This window comes from Notamacropus eugenii, chromosome X (genome assembly GCF_028372415.1).
Source record: "Notamacropus eugenii isolate mMacEug1 chromosome X, mMacEug1.pri_v2, whole genome shotgun sequence".
Taxonomy (NCBI): domain Eukaryota; kingdom Metazoa; phylum Chordata; class Mammalia; order Diprotodontia; family Macropodidae; genus Notamacropus; species Notamacropus eugenii.
This window is the reverse complement of record NC_092879.1, coordinates 11,231,904-11,249,308: the sequence shown is the minus strand read 5'-3', so window position 1 is coordinate 11,249,308 and position 17,405 is coordinate 11,231,904. Positions and strand designations below refer to the sequence as shown.

At 54.6% G+C, this 17,405-nt stretch overlaps 1 long non-coding RNA gene across 1 annotated transcript; it reads left to right on the top strand.

Moving 5' to 3' along the window:
* Positions 1 to 13,066: 13,066 nt before the first annotated feature.
* On the top strand, positions 13,067 to 15,004 carry LOC140515527 (uncharacterized). Its single transcript, XR_011971068.1, has 3 exons — positions 13,067 to 13,228; positions 14,122 to 14,286; positions 14,928 to 15,004. It is a non-coding gene; the product is annotated as an uncharacterized lncRNA (long non-coding RNA).
* Positions 15,005 to 17,405: the final 2,401 nt, after the last annotated feature.

Genomic DNA, 17,405 nt, shown 5'->3' with positions numbered 1-17,405 from the left:
GTCCCTTCCCCTCTCAGAGTCATTCTCTGCAAAACAAGAGCCTTCACTGCTGTATCTGAAAGGGCCCAGCTAACTCCTCAGCCAGGATCCATCCCATCAGCTGCCTGCACATCAGACACTGGGGACTAGGGGCCAGGGGGAAGAAGGGTGAAGAGGCAGGCCCAGCCAGAGCAGATGAGCCTCAAGCTCCCTCTGAGGAGAAACTGCCCCAGAATCTGCCTCCCCTGTCTCCTGGCACCCAGGACTGTCTAAGGCTTTATTCTATAAACAGCCCTTACCATGAGCAGGAATCAGCTGGTGAAGGCTTGTGTGAGCTCTCTTCATCCCAGCAGGGGGCCAGAGTGTCAGACCTCAACAAGCAGTGGGGCCAAGAGTCAGGAGGCCATGTCCAGGCACAGCCCTGCCTGCCACTTCCTGGAAAGGTTGGCTTTTCTGCCCTTGTGGGCATCAAGTTCCTTTCTTTGGAAAAAGAGGTTTCTGCTGACCAGCAGCAACCTGCCAGGGCCAGGCCTCAGTGGACCCTGTCCACTGGCCTACCCCACCTTCCCTTCAAGGCAACCAGTGAGGGGCAGCTCCCCTGCCCAGGGACAGGCTTCTCTATAGCAGACCACAATTCCTTGCTTTACCAGGTGGGCATGGTAGGGGCTACCCTGTGGTAGGGGGAACTTGTCAAGCCCCTTGATGAATTCCTGATATGCTGCTTTGTATTTTTCTAGAACCCAGTGTTTGGAAAATTGGATTTTCCTTTGACCTGCCAGCAATGGATAAAAAACCCTGGGTTTCAATGTCCTGGCATGAATAGGTGCTAGGGAGGGGTTACTGAGTGAGTGTTTCCTGAGACGTGAACAATGAGTGCCCTGCTAAGGTGATTCTGCGTGCGTGCATGTGTGTGTGTGTGTGTGTGTGTGTGTGTGTGTGTGTGTGTGTGTGTGTGTGTGTGTGTGTGTGTGTGTGTGTGTACAGGGTGTACAGGGTGTATGAGTGAGTTCTGTATGGTAAAAAGGTGACCTGGGGTGGGGTGGGGTGGAGTAATATAACCATATTTCATGCCTTTCCCCATGCTTCTGGAGTGACTACCTGTTACTGTGTCTCAGGGCTTGTGAGGATGCTGGGATATGCAGAGAATGTCACTGTAGTCCCAAGACATATTTTGGGGGCCTCCTGGCACCAGAAACCACCAGTATCTCTGTGAGAGCCTGATGGAGGGGGCTGCTGCCACTGTGGACAGGTTTATATTACCCAGTCCATGACTGCCACTGTGTACGTGGATCTGGGGGCATCTCAGTACTTGTCGCTGTGTCAGCACTTGGAGGGGCTTCCTTGCTTCTGGGCCCTATAGGTGATATGAGCCCTGTTGCTGTGCCAATAGGTGGGGTACTCTGTGTCCCACTGAGAAATTCACCAGGGATATGGCCCATCCTACCTGACTGGTGGAACAGCCATCCCTGGACCCAGGGCACCAGGAGGGTGCAAGGCCCTTCCTTCCTAGGGACCCTGAAGACCTGGGCTGCAGTCCCTGAATGGCCATTCAGCAGTGAGCAAGGCCCCTGAGCCTCTGTATCCTCATCTGGAAGAAAGACTTGGCCAGCCTGTTTGCCAGGGATGCTGTGAGGAAAGAAGGGCTATCATTATCATCCCTTGTGTTGGAGGCATGGGACCACTAGCAGGGCAGGGTGGGGAGGGGCATAAGGGAGTAGAAAGGATGCTGGCTCTGGAGTCAGAGGTCCTGGGTTCAGAGCCTGCTCTGCAGCTCACTGTGGAATGCAGGAACCTCCTCTGTAAGAAGAGGACCTTGGAACAGATGGCTGCCAGGGTCCCTGGCCGCTGCCTGGAACCTGGGCTGTCAGCCTGGATAAGAGTCTTTCCCCAGGCTCTGGCATCCAGAGGGGAGAGCTAGTTCTTTTGGGGGAGTATGAACTGTGAGAGCAAAATTATAAGGGCAGGGAGAGCTCTGTCCCAGGAGGCGGAGGGGAGGAAGATGACTGAGGATGACCATGGATCTCCTTGCATCCGGGTCCTGCTGAGCAAGGGATCTCTAGGTTTGCCAGGCAGGATCAAGTGCTGTGGCTTGAAGAGCAGTGGACCTGGTTCTTTGCAGGTGTGCCAACCCAGCCTGTTCACACAACCCCACCGACCTGGAAGAAAGGGGCCCAGCCCTTACAAAGTCTCCTCTAGCCCTGCAGTCTATGAACTTCCCATCCCAGTTCCAGGACCAATTCCCTGGGGCACATGGGAAAAGTCTTTCTGCCCTCTCTGGGCCTCAGTTTCATCACCTGTGCAGCAGGGATAATGACATGGGTTTGCCCTGCCTCCCACAGCTGCTGTTTTGTCACCAGGAACTCTTGGGGGCATTCCCAGGACCACCTCTCAAGCACATTGGCCTGACCCTGCTTTGGCTCCCAAGGAGGAAGGGCTCCTGGTGGGTCTAGAAGTTCTGCCCCTCACTGCTTCACATACTTGTCTTCTCTCCCCTCTGATGCCTGACCATGCAGAATGTCTCATCTGTGCAGCAAGGAAGCAAGAGCTCAGCCAACTACAGGTGCCCCCAGGATCTCTTCCACCACACCATTTTGAACCCTTCTTGGACTCCACTCCCACCAGCAGGTGTTCAGTCTTTTCTCAATTCACTGTTTGACCCTGGGATTGGGAAAATGCTCCAGGTTTTCCCCCAAGAAAGGCAGAGCAGCAGAAGAGGGAGGGGCAGAGGGTGCCCAGCCTGGACAGGCATGGGGCCTGGGGTCACCACACACTGCAGTTTGTCAAGACACCATGCAAGCTCCCAGAACAGTGAGCAGGAGAGATGAAATTGTGCTTGTGTGCCTGCAAGAAGAATCCTGGTGTTTCTCTGTGGGCAGAGGGGCCCATAGGCCAGGACTGGGAGAGCTGGAGGACTTCACCCTTCCTGCATGACCAGCTGCATATGACTCCAGTGAGGAAGATGGGCTGGGTGGGCTCCCTGTTGCTGGGGTGTCCTACCCCTTCCGTGACTCAGGATGGACAGTGAGGCTCGTCCTAAAATTGCTCCTTGCTCACCGTGGTTAGGGGGGCTTCCCTCCATCTGGGGAGAAATGGGGAGGGATGGGGTCCCCTGTCCCCTGTCCCCTTTCCCCTCTGCCCTGTCCCCTGTTCCCTGAGTCTCCTTTTATAAAGCGCCACCACTTGGCGTTCAGGTCTTGGTGGCTCGGGGACGTCCAGGTCTTAGGGTCCCCTGTCCCCAGGGAACACTCAAACCACTTAGGCTCCACATGCCTCCCCTGATCAGGGAGTAGAAAGTACAGCCCCCCTTCTCTGCACACCCCCACTTCCACCCTTCCGACACATACACCCTACCACAACTCTGGCGCACACACTCCGCCACCCACTGGCACTCCCGTTGCCCATCGGCAGGTTCGGACCAACTACAAGAGCTATGCGAGGAACACATGCACCATCCAGGTCAATGGGGAGGTGATGGTGCCCCCACCACTATTCTCTCGCCTTCCCATCTCCACCGAGACCTCACCATCCCTGCCAAGGGGCTGCCCACGCTCGCGGTGCCAGAGACTGCCCTTCTGATGCGGGGCCAGGAGAGATGGAGGTGAGGACTGTGACAGGGACCCTCACACAACAGGCACTTCATAAGTGCCTGAGGAATGACCACTTGACAGATGTCAGTTGAATGAAACTCTATTATTCCCTGACCACTGTGCACCCAGAGTGTGGAAATACTTGGGGAAGCCAAGACCAGGAGCAGGACAAATGCCAGGAAACCCAACCCCACAGCACCAGCACCAGCACCACCAGCAGCAGCAGCAGGCAGCCAAGGCCCAGAGAATGTAGACAGGTTTACAGGTCAAGCCAGTTCCCTTGGTGGGCAGGCTTTTAGAGTTAGATTCTCGGGGAGCTTCTCTCCACACGACACCCCCAACGTAGACGCAGGAGCAAGCAGAGGGTGGACCAGGAAAAAATTGTGGCTGACTCCTGTTGGCAGGGCAGAACCTTTCCGACTTGCGAGGTTCTGGGGCTTGGGGGACTAATACCCCAACTAGTTGGGCTCATGAAGGTGGGGATTTGTGGCTGACAGCACCCCATGTGCAGACTTTAACTCGGGACTAGCCCTACTGGAGTAGGGATTGGAGGTTTTCTGAATGGAAATCCAAGGCACCAATAACCTCCCAAGATAGCAACCCTCTCCTCCATCTCCCCCATCCAACTCCACGCCCTTTGAAAGACAAAGGTTTTCCAGGGCACAGGATGGATTCCTTCCATTTCAACATGCATTCTCATTAATGCTTTCAGACTTTCCCCACCAACCTTGCCAGATGGCCTGTGGATTGCATGCCAAACTCTAAGGTTGAGTCCATACTCGCTCCCTGCGCTCGTGGATTTGGAAGTCTAGGGAGGGAAGGAGAGGGCCTGAGGTGATCTCTAGAACTGGTCTCATGATTCAGTGGGTGGGGTTTATGGCAACCTGGCCTTGAATCCCACCACTGCCTGAGTGTCCTGGAGCAAATCCCTTCCAAATCTCTCACCTCAAAAAGAATTGGGTTGGGGAACAGGTATGGCGCTAAGCCTTTATTAAGCGAGTACCTCCTTTCTGCCAGGCAAGTGCTAAGTGGTGGGGAAATACAAAGAAAGACCAAAGGCAGTCCCTACCTTGGAGGGGGTCTGGTTCAATGGGAGGCAAACCAGCTGCAGGCAGCAGAAATGACAGATAATGGAGAGAAGGCACCAGAATGTAGAGAGAATGAGAAACGTTTCCGGAAGGAAGTGACATTTCGGCCGAGACTTGAGGGGAGACAGGGGAACCAGGAGGCAGAGATGGAGAAGCAGGGAGGACAGGTGGAGCAGAGAGGTGACCTGTCTCCTTCCAGGCAGGCACTGTTGGATGGAGGTGAGCATCAGTACTTGGGGGGAGGCCAGGGGGGAGAAGACAGGAAAGGGCAGGAGGGGGAGGTGGGGAAGGGCTGTAAATACCAAAGGGGATTTGGCCTTTGGTCCAGGAGGAAATAGGAAGCCATCGGATTGGGGTTGGGGGGGGGAGGGAAGAGGTTATCTCCAAGTTGGACCTGAGCTTTAGGAAAAGTGCTTTAGTAGCAGGATGGAGTGAAGTGGAGAGAGGTGTGAGGCAGGCAGAGATGCCAAAAGGCTAGTGTTGGGGGTGGGGTAAGATGATGAGGTCCATTTTGGAAGTAACTGAGCATAATATGACAAGGGGCCATTCAGGAGTCCCTGGCAGTTGGAGATGCAAGAGTGGAGGTCAGCTGAGAGTTGGGGCAGGCAGGATGAGTGGAGAGTCATCAGCATATAGACAGTCATTGGATCCATAGGGACCGCTGAGATTGCCAAGTGAAGCTGGTGACTTCTGAGGTCCAGGAGCTCTCCTGAGGATCCAAAAGGGAGGGTGGTCCAAAGGGCTGCATGAAGCCTGCCAGGGAAGATCGGCACTTCCAGGAAGCCTTAGGAAACAGGCTCCAGGAAGAGGGGACACTCCAGGTGTTGACCCTGCCATTTTGTGTCCCTCACCCAAAAGGATTCTTCTCCATGGATATGCATCTCATGTTCCAAGAACAGAGCCAGATGCTCCCAAAATTGGTTATCCAAGGTGGTCCTCCCACCTTCCCCCACACCCAGGAACCTCCCACTAGCCAGGCCAGCTTCTCTGGCCCACCCAAAGCTCTGCTCGGCCTTCTGACCTCCTCCTGGGGCCAGGGACCTGCTGGGGACTGGGGGTGCTCTGGTACCCTTGAAGGACAAGGGTTTGGGCTGGCTGGAGGGCCAGGGGAGACTCCCTCTGGTTCTGCTGAGCATGGGCAGAAGGAAGTCCTCCCACTAGGGGAAATCAGCCCATCAGCACCCAACCCCTTCCCATGTCCTTGGGGAGCCTTGGGGGTAGTGGGTTGGGGCATTGACCTGAAAGTTTGGTTCAAATAGGTAAACAGGCTGAATGCATACTGTTGATTCTTATAAAGCTGGTGGTTCCATGATAATGGAGCCAGAAAAACTTCCGACTGAATGCTACACCAAGGACCAGGCTGAAATCTGTTTGAGGACAATGCAAGGATGTCTGTGTCCCTCAGCTTGATGGACTCCATATGTGTTTAACTATTCCATGAGAAAGGAATTTCTGAATTGGATAGGTTGTCAATACCATAAGATAACAGAGTCGACAGTTTCAGTTGAAATGATGACCCAGGATATCTGTGTTTTCTTGACCATTAACATGACGTAACACAGTATATATCCACAAAATATGAAGATATGGAAAAAATCCCAGGATTCAAGATAATTTCTCATGTTGCTGAGTCAGAGCCATCTGGCCTTGAGGCCATTAGAGGAGGGATTCTCTGAGTTTACTTCAGAGAACAGAGACTGTTAGGTCCAGGCTCTCCTGATTGAAGCACTGGCCATTACTAAAGTCAGAAAAGGGTATGAAATGTTACCAGGGGATTAGGAAGGGGCAGAGCAGACAGTCCTGGAGCTTTGGGGTAGGGCAAAGAACCCCAGCTGCACTGGGAGTCCAAAGCCTAGAATCTGATTTCTGGCTTTACCAGGAACTGACTGTGGAACCTGGCACCAGCTGCTTCTACCCTCTGACCTTCAGGTTCTACTTCCATTCCCAAGGGAGGCTTCCATGGCAATTCTCTCTCCTCCCCATCCAGAGGCCTGCCCCAATCAGTCCTGGTCTCTGCAATCCTCAGGTGCTGCCTTAGGGCCTTTGGCACAGAGGGGAGATTCCTTGCTTTTTTCCTGGCCTGACCTACCCTTCCTTGTCTTGTCAAAGGAAGGGGATAACACAGATTTGTTCCACAAGTTGGTTGGGAGAAAACAACTTGGTGGGAGCAGACAAGAACTCAGAATGTATACATACTTCTGCCTTTGCTGCTCCATCCCTCAGGCCCAGGTGGGATGCAAACGGGATGGGGAAGCTCAAGAGGGTCTCTCCCCTTGGATAAATTCAACCCAGCATTTGGTCACCATGGGCATGGGCTATCCATCACCTGGGCCTCAAGGCTGAGGCCTTTCCAGGCTAGGAGGAGGGAGGGAAGAAAAAGGATCTAGCCATCGTCCTCCCCAACAACCTGGTCCTCTCTCTTCCCCTCTGTCATTCAGACTGAATGGTATGTGAAAGGCACTGCGGTAAGTGGATCCCTACAGGCCTCACCAAGAGGAGCCTGGGAAGTGGGGTAGTGGGAGTCGTTAACTGTGGGTATGGAGAAGGCACCAAAAGGCTGATTTGGCATCCTAGATCCCCTCATAGCCCTGCCTTGGGGTGCCCTGACAGACACGCACCCACCTCCCTCCCTTCCTCCCTGCCTACCAACCCAACCCTGACAAATGGAGCCCTGGAGGAAATACCTATGGAGAGCCTTTGGAGACTCCAGCCCAGGAGAATTGCTCCTTCCAGGGCACTGTTTGCTCTCCAGGGAGGGAGTGCGAGGGCTGATCACTGGTGGTCAAGAGGGTGCTTGTGGCTGCTTGACAAACCTGGTCCGTGTTGCCACGACTGTCTCCCAAAGGACGCCAAATGGTGCCGCAGGGCAGTGGGGCTGAATGAGTGCTCCCAATCAAGGGCAAAGAAGGAATGCAGGAGCTCAGAGAGGCAGGGGAAGTACCTCAGGGAGACCTCAATACAGGAGGTGAAATGAATGAGATTTCCATAGCTGCCAGTCAACTCACCAGCCTGGGAGCTAGAACTCTTGCCTCACTTAGCAAAGCACAGCTGCTCTATTGCCCTCAGGTTCCTGTTCTGTCCAATGAAGTCCAGGTGTGGGGGCAGCTAGTGGACTCTGAGGCCTGTTCTGCTTCACAGTCTGGGGTTGGCACACAGAAATAAGGCAGGAAGCTGGGCAGGGACCCCAGCCCTTGCTGGCATCTGCAGAGGGATGACTGCAGCATGAGGTATGAGCCAGAGGGGAGAGATTGGAGGGTAAGTCTTCCTGGGGTGTACGGGAGTAGCACCAGGGAGAGTGTAGGCACAGGGTGGGGCCAACCCCTGAAGGGAGACACAGTGGAAGCCCTGCTGGCTTTGGGGCAGAGCAGCCTGCTTGGAGTCCAGCTCTGCTGCTCAAAGTGCTTTTTGAGCACATCTCCTTCACCTCTGGCCTCTGCTTCCTCTTCTGGCAAATGACAGGACCCAGAGACCTCGTCCTCTCAGGGCCCTTCAAAGATGGGTGATGACAAGACTGACCCCTAATGTCCTTTCTGGGCCTTAACCTGGGCTCCTAGGAGCCTGGGAACTTCTTTGTAGGAGCCAGGACAAGAAGGGAGCAGTGACCACCAAGGAGCCTAGGAGAGGCAGAAGGACAGGGCAGGGAACTGGGAGTCAGTGAGGGTTTGAAGGAAAGGGAGAGTCAGTGGTGGATGCTCCAGCTGTCCAGGTGGAGCAGGCTGGAAAGGCCACTCACTGGCCTTGGCAATGTGCAAGGCCCTGGTGACCCCTGGAAGAGGGCAGGGAGGAGGGAGGGCTGACTGGCAGAAGAAGCAGGTGCAGCAAGTATAGAAGTTGTAATGACAGGGTCCTGGCTGTGGTTAAGACGCCATCCAGAGGGAAGCAGCCTGCTTGGCCCTTTGCTCCTCCTCAGGGAAGTCAGCCTCGCTGGTGTAGAGGAAAGGCTACTGCTGCATTGGGAAGCTCAGCTGTGCTCTGCCATGTGACCTTGGGCTAGTGCCTTGCCCTCTCTAGGTGGCCTCAGGTTCCTCAGCAGACACCTGTGGGGCTTGGATGAAATGATCTCGTGGGCCCATCTCTACAACTAACTAATGCTCCTACTCCCTCTCAGTCTCCTGGAGGTCATACCGGAAGCTGGCATAAAGAAACGGATCATATTCCATCGAGCAGCTTTCACCCTCCCTTGCATGTGTTTCGGTACAGCCATTCCCATGCATCATGAGAAGCACCAGGCAGGAAGCCCCTTCCCCTCCCAGCTCTTCTATTTCTGAGAGTGGCTTGAATGAGAAAAGTACCTGAGGCTGAACCTGAGCCCAAGAAGATGGAGGGCTTTCAGTGTTTGGGAGGAGAGCCCCTGGATGTGGTGGTCAGCCAGGGGCAGTTGAGGCTCAGAAATGTTCCTACTAGTGCTTTGGAGTAGGGGACGGGCTTTGGGGGCTTTGGGCCAAGGCTGGAAGAACCATCCTGGGTCAGGTGTGGTGACCAGGGTGTGCTGGCTCAGGGAGGCTTTGTGCTAGATACTGATAGCTAGCATTTTTATAAGCCTAACTGTGAGCCAGGCACTGTACCCAATGCTTCACAAACAGGATGACATTGATTGTTACAGCCACCCTGAGAGAGAGGCGCTGTTTCTTTTACATATTCACAGATGGTCAAACTGAGGCAGGCAGCAGGGAAGTGACTTGGACAGCTAGGGAGTATGTGAATCTGAGAGCCTTCCTGAGCCCCCATCCCAAGAGGGATAACTTGTGAACTCTGAACCTGAGCCAGGAGGAGACTGGGACCAGAGAAGCTCTGCCCCCTCCTTCCCTGGGTCAGTCACAGCCCTGCCAAAAGCCACAACTCAGGGGATAGAAAATCAGCCTCTTTTCATGAGGTGCTAGAAGACCTGGAGAGAGGAGTGTGTGTTTAACAGGGATATCCTGAAGTTTTCCAAGTACCTTTGTGGAGATGGACATGGCACTGTCCTGCCTGAGAGGTCAGCAGGGCAACACTGAGGCTCCAGAGACAAGTGGAGGCTAGGACTTGAAGGATGTCACAATGCAGCACCCAGGAGAGTTCTGGGGTTGTCATGACAGAGGGCCCCTACATGAGATCACCCATTCTGGCTGACAGGCTGGTCTGAATTGTTGCTGTCAGCCCTCGGGCAGCAGAGGGAATGAACTCCCAGAAGGAGGACCCTGTTCCTTTGGATGCCGAGCCGATACTGAGACCCCCTCAACTGCCCCCTGATGACAATAGTAAAGGAAGGCGTGATGGCAGACCTAGTCCACAGCCACCACCAAGGGACCATCCCGGAATACATCAGGGTCAACGAGATGGCATCCAGGATCCAAGTGATGGACAAGGAAGGGGGAGAAGAAGTCCACCCCCAGTCACCTATATCAGGGGGGATCAGGCCTTCCCTAACCTGTTCGTCACAGTAATGGGCCTCGGAGCAGAAGGTGCAAGTGCCATTCCACCTGTGGAGCTCGATGTCAATGAGCCCCTGGCCTACTTCGAATATCTTCTAGCATCCATTCCTGGTGCTGCTGAAGGGAGAAGTGGAGTGGGTGTCCAAGAGGGATGCCCCCAGGACCACCCTGACTGTCATCAGGGACGTGGAGCCAGGACCCGCACTCGAAGACATGGTCCCCATCCTGAAAGCAAGCTGGCACATCTGGCAGTAGCAGTGGAGGTCACACCACCAACAGCCACTGATCCTCCCTCCAAAGCTCTCCCTGTGGATACCCAGAGATCTACCACCAGGAAAAGGCGAGGAAGACCTCGCAAACTGCCCTTGCCCCTCCATTCTCAAGATCACCCAGTGGACGTGGGACAGAACAAAAGAGGAGCTGAGGAAGGTGGTTCATCTCAGATGCCACAAGGGGTCGTTTAATCCCGACCATGGAAGCCCTGGAGCTCCCCCACTTCCTACTGCTCTGCCCCTTCCCTTTCTCTGCATCCTTACCCTCCCTTCCCCTTGGCCTTCCTTTTGGATCCATCTCTGGCCCCTCGGCCATCACCCACTCCAGCAGGCCCCCCCCAAGATGCCACAACAACACTGGGGTCCATGGGACCCTCTCTAAGCTCTCCCCCAAACACTGCTCATTGAGGATATATTCTTTGAAATTTTATGCAGTTGTTTCCTTATGTTGTTTTCTCGAAAAATTAAAAAACAGAAAAATAATTTCGATGGTGAATTTTTGAGTTCTTTGATCTTCTACTGGGGTCTCCTCCATGGCCTGCACCCTCCTTCTCCCCCTGCCACCCTCTTTTTCCTTCCCACATACTCTCAGTCTCTGGGCACTGGGCCCCTGAGAGCCACCCCAACCAGGCTTCACTGAAAGGAGCCCTCTGGGCTACACAGCTTGAGGCCTTGGCTGCTCTGAGGCCCTGGTCTAGTACTGCGCCCTCCTTTCTTTCTAGCTCCCACCACAACCCACATGGGAAGGAGGCAGTGGGGAGAGTGCCTGCCTGCCCAGGACCACAGGCAGTCTCTGGGGTGGCTACCACCTGGCCTGGATTCAAGTGTAGGTCCAGAGTCAGGCACAGAGAATCTGTCTTAGCTGAGTGTGTTGGGGAGGGAGATTCCCATGAGTTTAGATCAGGGTAGCCCAGCAGCAAGGGACTGGTTTCCTGGGGAAACTTCTCAGGGCCAGGCAGGCAACTATCCTCCCTGCCTTCAGTCTGGGCCAGAGCCTCAGAGGGGACTCTCAGAGACTGAGAGCTGGGATGGTCCCTGCAGGCCAGAGACTCCAACAACTTCAGCTTCCACGTGAGGAAACAAGGGCCCAGGAAGCAAAGGACAATTGCCCAGGGAGTCAGAGGTCCAGGCGGACTGGAAGGCAGAGCCTCTGAATGTCAGGGTAGTGTGCTCTCCATAGCCCCACAGCGTGATGGGTGTTTGGGCAGAGAGAGGAGGCAGAGGAGTCTGGATCTCAGAGAGGGGAACAGTGCGGCACCCATGCCAGAAGGATGTAGGTCTGGAAAACAGCCCTGCAGCCAGAAGGCTCTGCCCCAGAAGTCACCCACCCCACACCCTTTCTGGAATAAGTTAGCAGCAGCCTCACTCACGGGCATGAGCCAAGCCTGCCAGGGGAGTAGGGAAGCATCAGGGTTGGGGAAGGGAAATGGGGTACCGTTGCCTTCTCCTCTCTGGTGCCTACCATGACTTGAGGTGAGGTGGGCAGGCTGCTCAGACTTGAGCATTTTATTTTTCATGGGCGTGTCCTTGGATTTGTATCGCAAGCCATATTGGATCCCCTGGGGATAGCTAGCCATGTCTGCTCTAGAATGCTGAACATTCTGTTCCCCTGCCTTGTAGCTGCTCCAGGGGATAAAGGGTCTGTTAGCTAACCACTGACCCGCAGGCTTTGGAAAGATGACTCGAGATAACCAAGGGTGACACATGGTCAGGAAAGTCCTTTTCTTCAGGATTGGGATGGAGAAGTGTCCTGACTTGAGCTGCCTTCAAGACCTTCAACCTCCAGTGAGCACTCTGATGACCCAAGGTGACCAAAGTGTGTTGGAGATGCCATAGACCCCAGGGAACTGGCTCTGAGCTCCTCTGGATGGAGCTCAGCCCATTCTTAGACAGATAGACAGACAGACACACAGGCTCCAGGCCTGGATGGGAAGATTTCCAGGCATGGAAAGAACAGTCAGCTCTGGGGAGGACCTGGCATCATTTTGGGGGACCCAAGGACACCCCCTGCACTGAAATGTGATACCACAGAGGATTTTAGCAGAGACTGCCTAAATGATGCCATCCCTTGACCTAGCCATTCAGTGACCTGGCATGGACGTCTCATTCGAACTTTATTGGAAAGAAAGGACAATCAAGTCTGTCTGTGCAGAGGTTTTCAGTAGCAGTGACTGTGGTTCTGAAAATTGCAAATACAGTCCTCCAGCAGGTGAGGACCCAACAGGGACACGTTGGCTACCACAGTCCTAGGAGGCAGCAGAGAAGGAGAGCCTGGAGAGACAGAGACGGCAGAAGAGGACAGGCCCGAAGCCAAGGTAGGGGAGTATGCCCAGTTGTCCCAATGAGGAGGAAGGGGGAGAATAAATCTGGGGCCTGAGGCTGGAGTGGAAGGGCACTGCAAACAGACAGGGAGGATAGGAGTGTCCACAGAAGATGGGGGGCAGAGCTCATGGATTCTGGAGGGATATGCCAGGATCTTTTGCAGAAAGCACAAAGGGTGGTCAGTACAGGGTCATGGGGCTGTGTGGCTTGGTGGCAGGTGGGCCCGCAGTGTTCCTACCCACAGACTGATTGGCCTGCCCTCAAAGGGCTTTGCTCCTGGGCCCTGCCAAGGGCCAGCCTGGGGGGCCTTGTCTGGGGACTGAGCTAAAGGTAATAATGGGGGTGAGGACGTCATTGGATGAGGACACCATTGTGACCTGTCTACCACGTCAGCTGAGACTGAGGTCCTCTGGGGACATAGAGGCAGAGGAGGCAAATGCTCAGCCCAGGGTCCCTGAATCCCTTCCAGAGCCCTGCCCAGGGTGAGGATAGGCAGCAGACCCAGCTCGAGACTGGCAAGTCCTTGGGCCAGGCTAACACCTTCCTTAGGCAGAGGAGTTTTCCTTCAGGTACAGGAGGGTTCTTAACACAGGGCCAGCTGGGGAGATTTCTGGGGGTCTGGGACCTGGGAAGTGGGCAGTGTGTGCCATGACCTGGGGAATTTCTCTCACACTACTAGCTTTCTTTGGAGTCCTCTGAGTTTAGTTTGAGGCAACAAGAAAGAGGATTCTGAGATGGGTGGGTGGGATGGTGGCTGGCTGCCAGAGGGGCCCATGTCACAGAACACAACCAGAACCTGCTCACCCTTCCCCCTGCAACATGCCCCCTCCCCTTTAGGGCTGCCTGGCTGAGGGATAAAGTTTCCCCAAGCTCTTAGGCAGCCCCTGGGGCACAATTCTTGACTTTTTCGAGGGTACTATGGAGTAATGCTGCCAACTGGGGAAGGAGGGCTTAGCTGTTCCCTAAGCCAATCTTCCCCACGTTTGCCACCCTCTCCCTCCTTTCTGGGAGGGGTAATGGTCTCCAGGGAAGCCCCTAAAGGGGATTCCAGGTTTCTAGTTTTCCTCCCTGCCCACGTCAGGGCTGGTTTTTTTGCCTGAAGATACATTCTATGTTTCTCCGCCTAAAATTTGTGTATATTCTAGGTGTCATTGATGCTGGAAGAGGCCCAGGGAATTGTCTGAGACCTGTTTTGGGGTGACAGAGGGTAGACCTGCTGGCCACAGGAGAAACCCACAGTCCTGGGTACTGCTCTGGCTGGGGGCAATAGTACAATGGGTGGTATAGGAGGGGTTCTGGCTAAGTTTCTAAGACCTGGGCCAGACCTCCTTGCCCACCCTTCCTTGCTCCTCTCCCTTGGAAGACCAAGGACCTTCAGGGTCTCTGCTTCACTCCCCACCTTGTGACCATCCATGTCACAATAGGTTATGTCATGGCAACATTCTGTTTCCTCCCTCCTCAGGGGAAGGCATCTCTGTCAGAGGAGGGCTCTGCTGGACAGGCCTGACAGGGGTCATAGAAGGTCAGGGAATGACCAGAGTCCCTTCCCTTCCACACCAACCTCAGCTCAGGCCATCATCTGGGAACCATGCGGAGACCTGGGCGCGTGTCTGTGCCCAAACGCAAAGTGAGCGACCTCTGTCTCCTCCTGGGTGGGGGTGGGCCTGGCTTCCCTTGGTCTGGCTTCCCTGTCTTTGGACACTCAAGTTTGAAGTGGGGCTGACTTAGTCAAAGCCATAGCCTGGGGTCAATGTATGAGTGATTTCTTTGGGCTTGTTCTGTCTGTCTCTCTCAGTGACCTGGCACTGTTGTGGTCATGACCCTCCCCTCCCAATGTCTGTGGGCTTCCTGGGGCCTCAGCGTGACACAAACTGCAGCCCACCGAACCTTCCAACTGGGCCAGGCTAAGGTAGACCCTCAGGTTTAGATCTTTGAGGTCTCTTGTAAAGTGAGTTGGCACAGCTGAATGATGGGGCAGTGACAGAGAGACAAAGCAGGAGAAGAGAGCCACCTGAATGGGTGGGCTCCAAGAGACAAGGCCTGTCCCCTTGCCCTCTCCCCTTGCCCATGGGTTAGAAATCCGGGGTTACAAATGGCCCCCTCCTGCCTTGCCAGGCTACTGCTGTTGCAGCTGCCAGTGCCGTGGTGCAGATGTGTCCCTGGGCACTGTCAAATTCCATGTGCCAGAACGTGGGAGCTTTCAGTCCACATCACCCCACAACCAGTCCTTGTGCCACCCAGCAACTGACTTGTGCTGTTGTCTTTCAGGTTCTCTGTGCCTCAGCTGATCGATGGGCCTCATGGTGACATGATGAATCTCTCCATTAAATATATCACTCAGCGAACACTGCGGGTGATAGGAAGGAGGGTCCTTGCCCTCTCTAGGGGATGAGTCACTCAGAGTAGTTGGGAAAATGACCCCTTTCCCCACCTGGAGCTAGATCAGGTGTGTTTTACAAGACCCTACAAATTCTGAGGACAATGTCCCACTTTGGGGAATTCTCTTAAACCCCCAGAACCCTTTGCCCCTCGTTCCCCATCCTGAGCCCACCAGGCTGCCCCCACTGCTCTCTGTTTCTTAGGTATCCAGACTAGTGCCCTCACTGTCATCTCACTGATTCCCAGGAAGAAAGCCCAGGAGGAGATGCCCACCCAGGACAGAGCTGCCCAAAGCTCTGCAGCCTGTCTTGGGTTCCTTCTGTGTTTTCTGGACCATGGCAAGGGCTTTCCATCCTCAGCCCCAGACCCAGCGGGAGCCGGGATCCTCTCTAGCCCTAGAGCTACCATGGCCCCAAATTGTAATCACAATGACAGTAACGATAACGAGAAGCTGCAGCAGCCCTTTCTAGGGGCCTCCTTGATAGCGTTTCTCTGACATTTCAAGATGGCCATGGCAATTTTGCACAGGTGTTATCACATGTGAGCCTCCCAGAATCCCTTGGAGGCTGGTGCTGTTAGCATCTCCACTCTGCAAAGGAGAAAACTGTGGCTTAGACAGTTCAAGTGACTTTCCCAGTCATTTACCAGATGCAGGACAGCATCTAAGGCAGCATTAGAACTTGGTGTTTCTTGCTTGCCAGACCCAGCACTCTACCCATGATGCCATCTAGTCCTCTCTGGTGGTTGACTCCCTCTGGTCCCAGGAGAGTCACAGAACCTGAGAGTCCAGGCAGGAACCTCTGACAGCCACCCATTTCACCTGGAATAATCTCCCCTCTACCCCCTTCTTCCCTCACCCCCGCCCCCCCACATACCCTGCCTTAACAACCCACTCAAGATGTAACCTGGATCCAGCCTTGGTTTGAAGCCAGAGGTCTGACCAGAAAACCCACTGGGACCCCAAGGTAGCCCTTGAACCTTTGGGGCAGCTCTCAGTGCTAGGCAAATGGGCCCAGCATCAAGTCTTTGCTATCTGGCTGGCCTTGAATGAATCCCTTCACCATTCTGGACTTCTAGGTGTCCCGTCAGATGCCTCCAGGTGTGTCCAGTAGGCTCTCTGGGACCCCTACAGCATTCAGTCCCCAGGCCTGGCTCTCTCCCCTGGTTGTCTTCAGCCTAAACCAGTCTAATGTCTCTTTCCCAGGCCAGCCTTCCAGATACTGGGCCATCTCTCTCAGGTCTCCAGCCTCAGCCCGTGCTTCCTCAAGTGACTCAGCCTAGCCCGTAGGCCATTATGGTCTTCAGTTCCCGGTCTGTCCTGGACACACTTGTCAAGTCCTTCCCCTCTAGTGACATAACCTCCTAGACTACCCACAGTCCGGGGGTGCAGGCTCTCCTATGTCACCCACCCTGTTATAAACAAGGATGTCCAAAGTCCCAGTTCAGGACATCAGGAAAGTCCTGGAACAGGAGGCAGGACCTGGCCTGGGCTTCACAGGCAGCTCAGGATTCTAGATTCAGAGTTCCTCTGTGGTTACAGCTCCCCAAATGCAGGCCAGTGGTCTGGATTGGATCTGCCCAGGACAGAGTAGGAGACATCAGGACTCCTCCTTCCCCTGCCCTTGCTGGAAGGTCTCCACCAATCTTCACACAGCCGAGAGCAGGGGGCTTTGGCGCTGCCTGTCCTGCCCCACTTCCCACTGGTGACTCACTGCCAGGGAGCCCAAGGAGCCCTGCCCAGCCTCCTCACCTTAAAAGAATTGGTGTCCAACTCTGCTGCTCTGAGCTTGTCCCTCACAGGCTGTGGCCCTAGGATTTCTTCTCACATTCCAGGCCATGCAGGTCTCAGGGGACAGGGATTCTTTGATCTACTGTGGGTCCTGGTACTCCTCACTTCCTGGCATCTCTCCATCTCTGTCTAGAAGTTTGTGTTGTCTGGCTGGCTGTCTCCTTCCCCCACCATCCTCTCCCCTGTTTCTGTCTCTGTCAACAAGTATTGAAGCATCTACTCTGTGTCAGGCTGTAGGCTGTCTCTCCTCCTACCAGTTCCCTCTCAGTGTCTCCCTTTCCCCGCCCCCCTCTCTCTCCATCTTGCTCCCACCTACAGAACCTTCCCTCTCCTCTCCCTTCCTCTCCTACTCTTTCCCCCTCTCTCTGTATTTCGGTCTTCCTGCCTATGACGGTCTCCTTTCCCTCTGTCTCTCATATCTCTCTCCTTCTTGGTCTCTCTCCGTCTCCCACCTCTCTGACTCTCTTGCCCCTGTCTGTGGGCCCCTCCTCCCCTTGCTCTCCCTTTGCCTTTTTTGTCCCTGTTTCTGTCCCTGTCTATCTTTGTGTGTCTCTCTTCCTTCTCCATCTCTCATATCT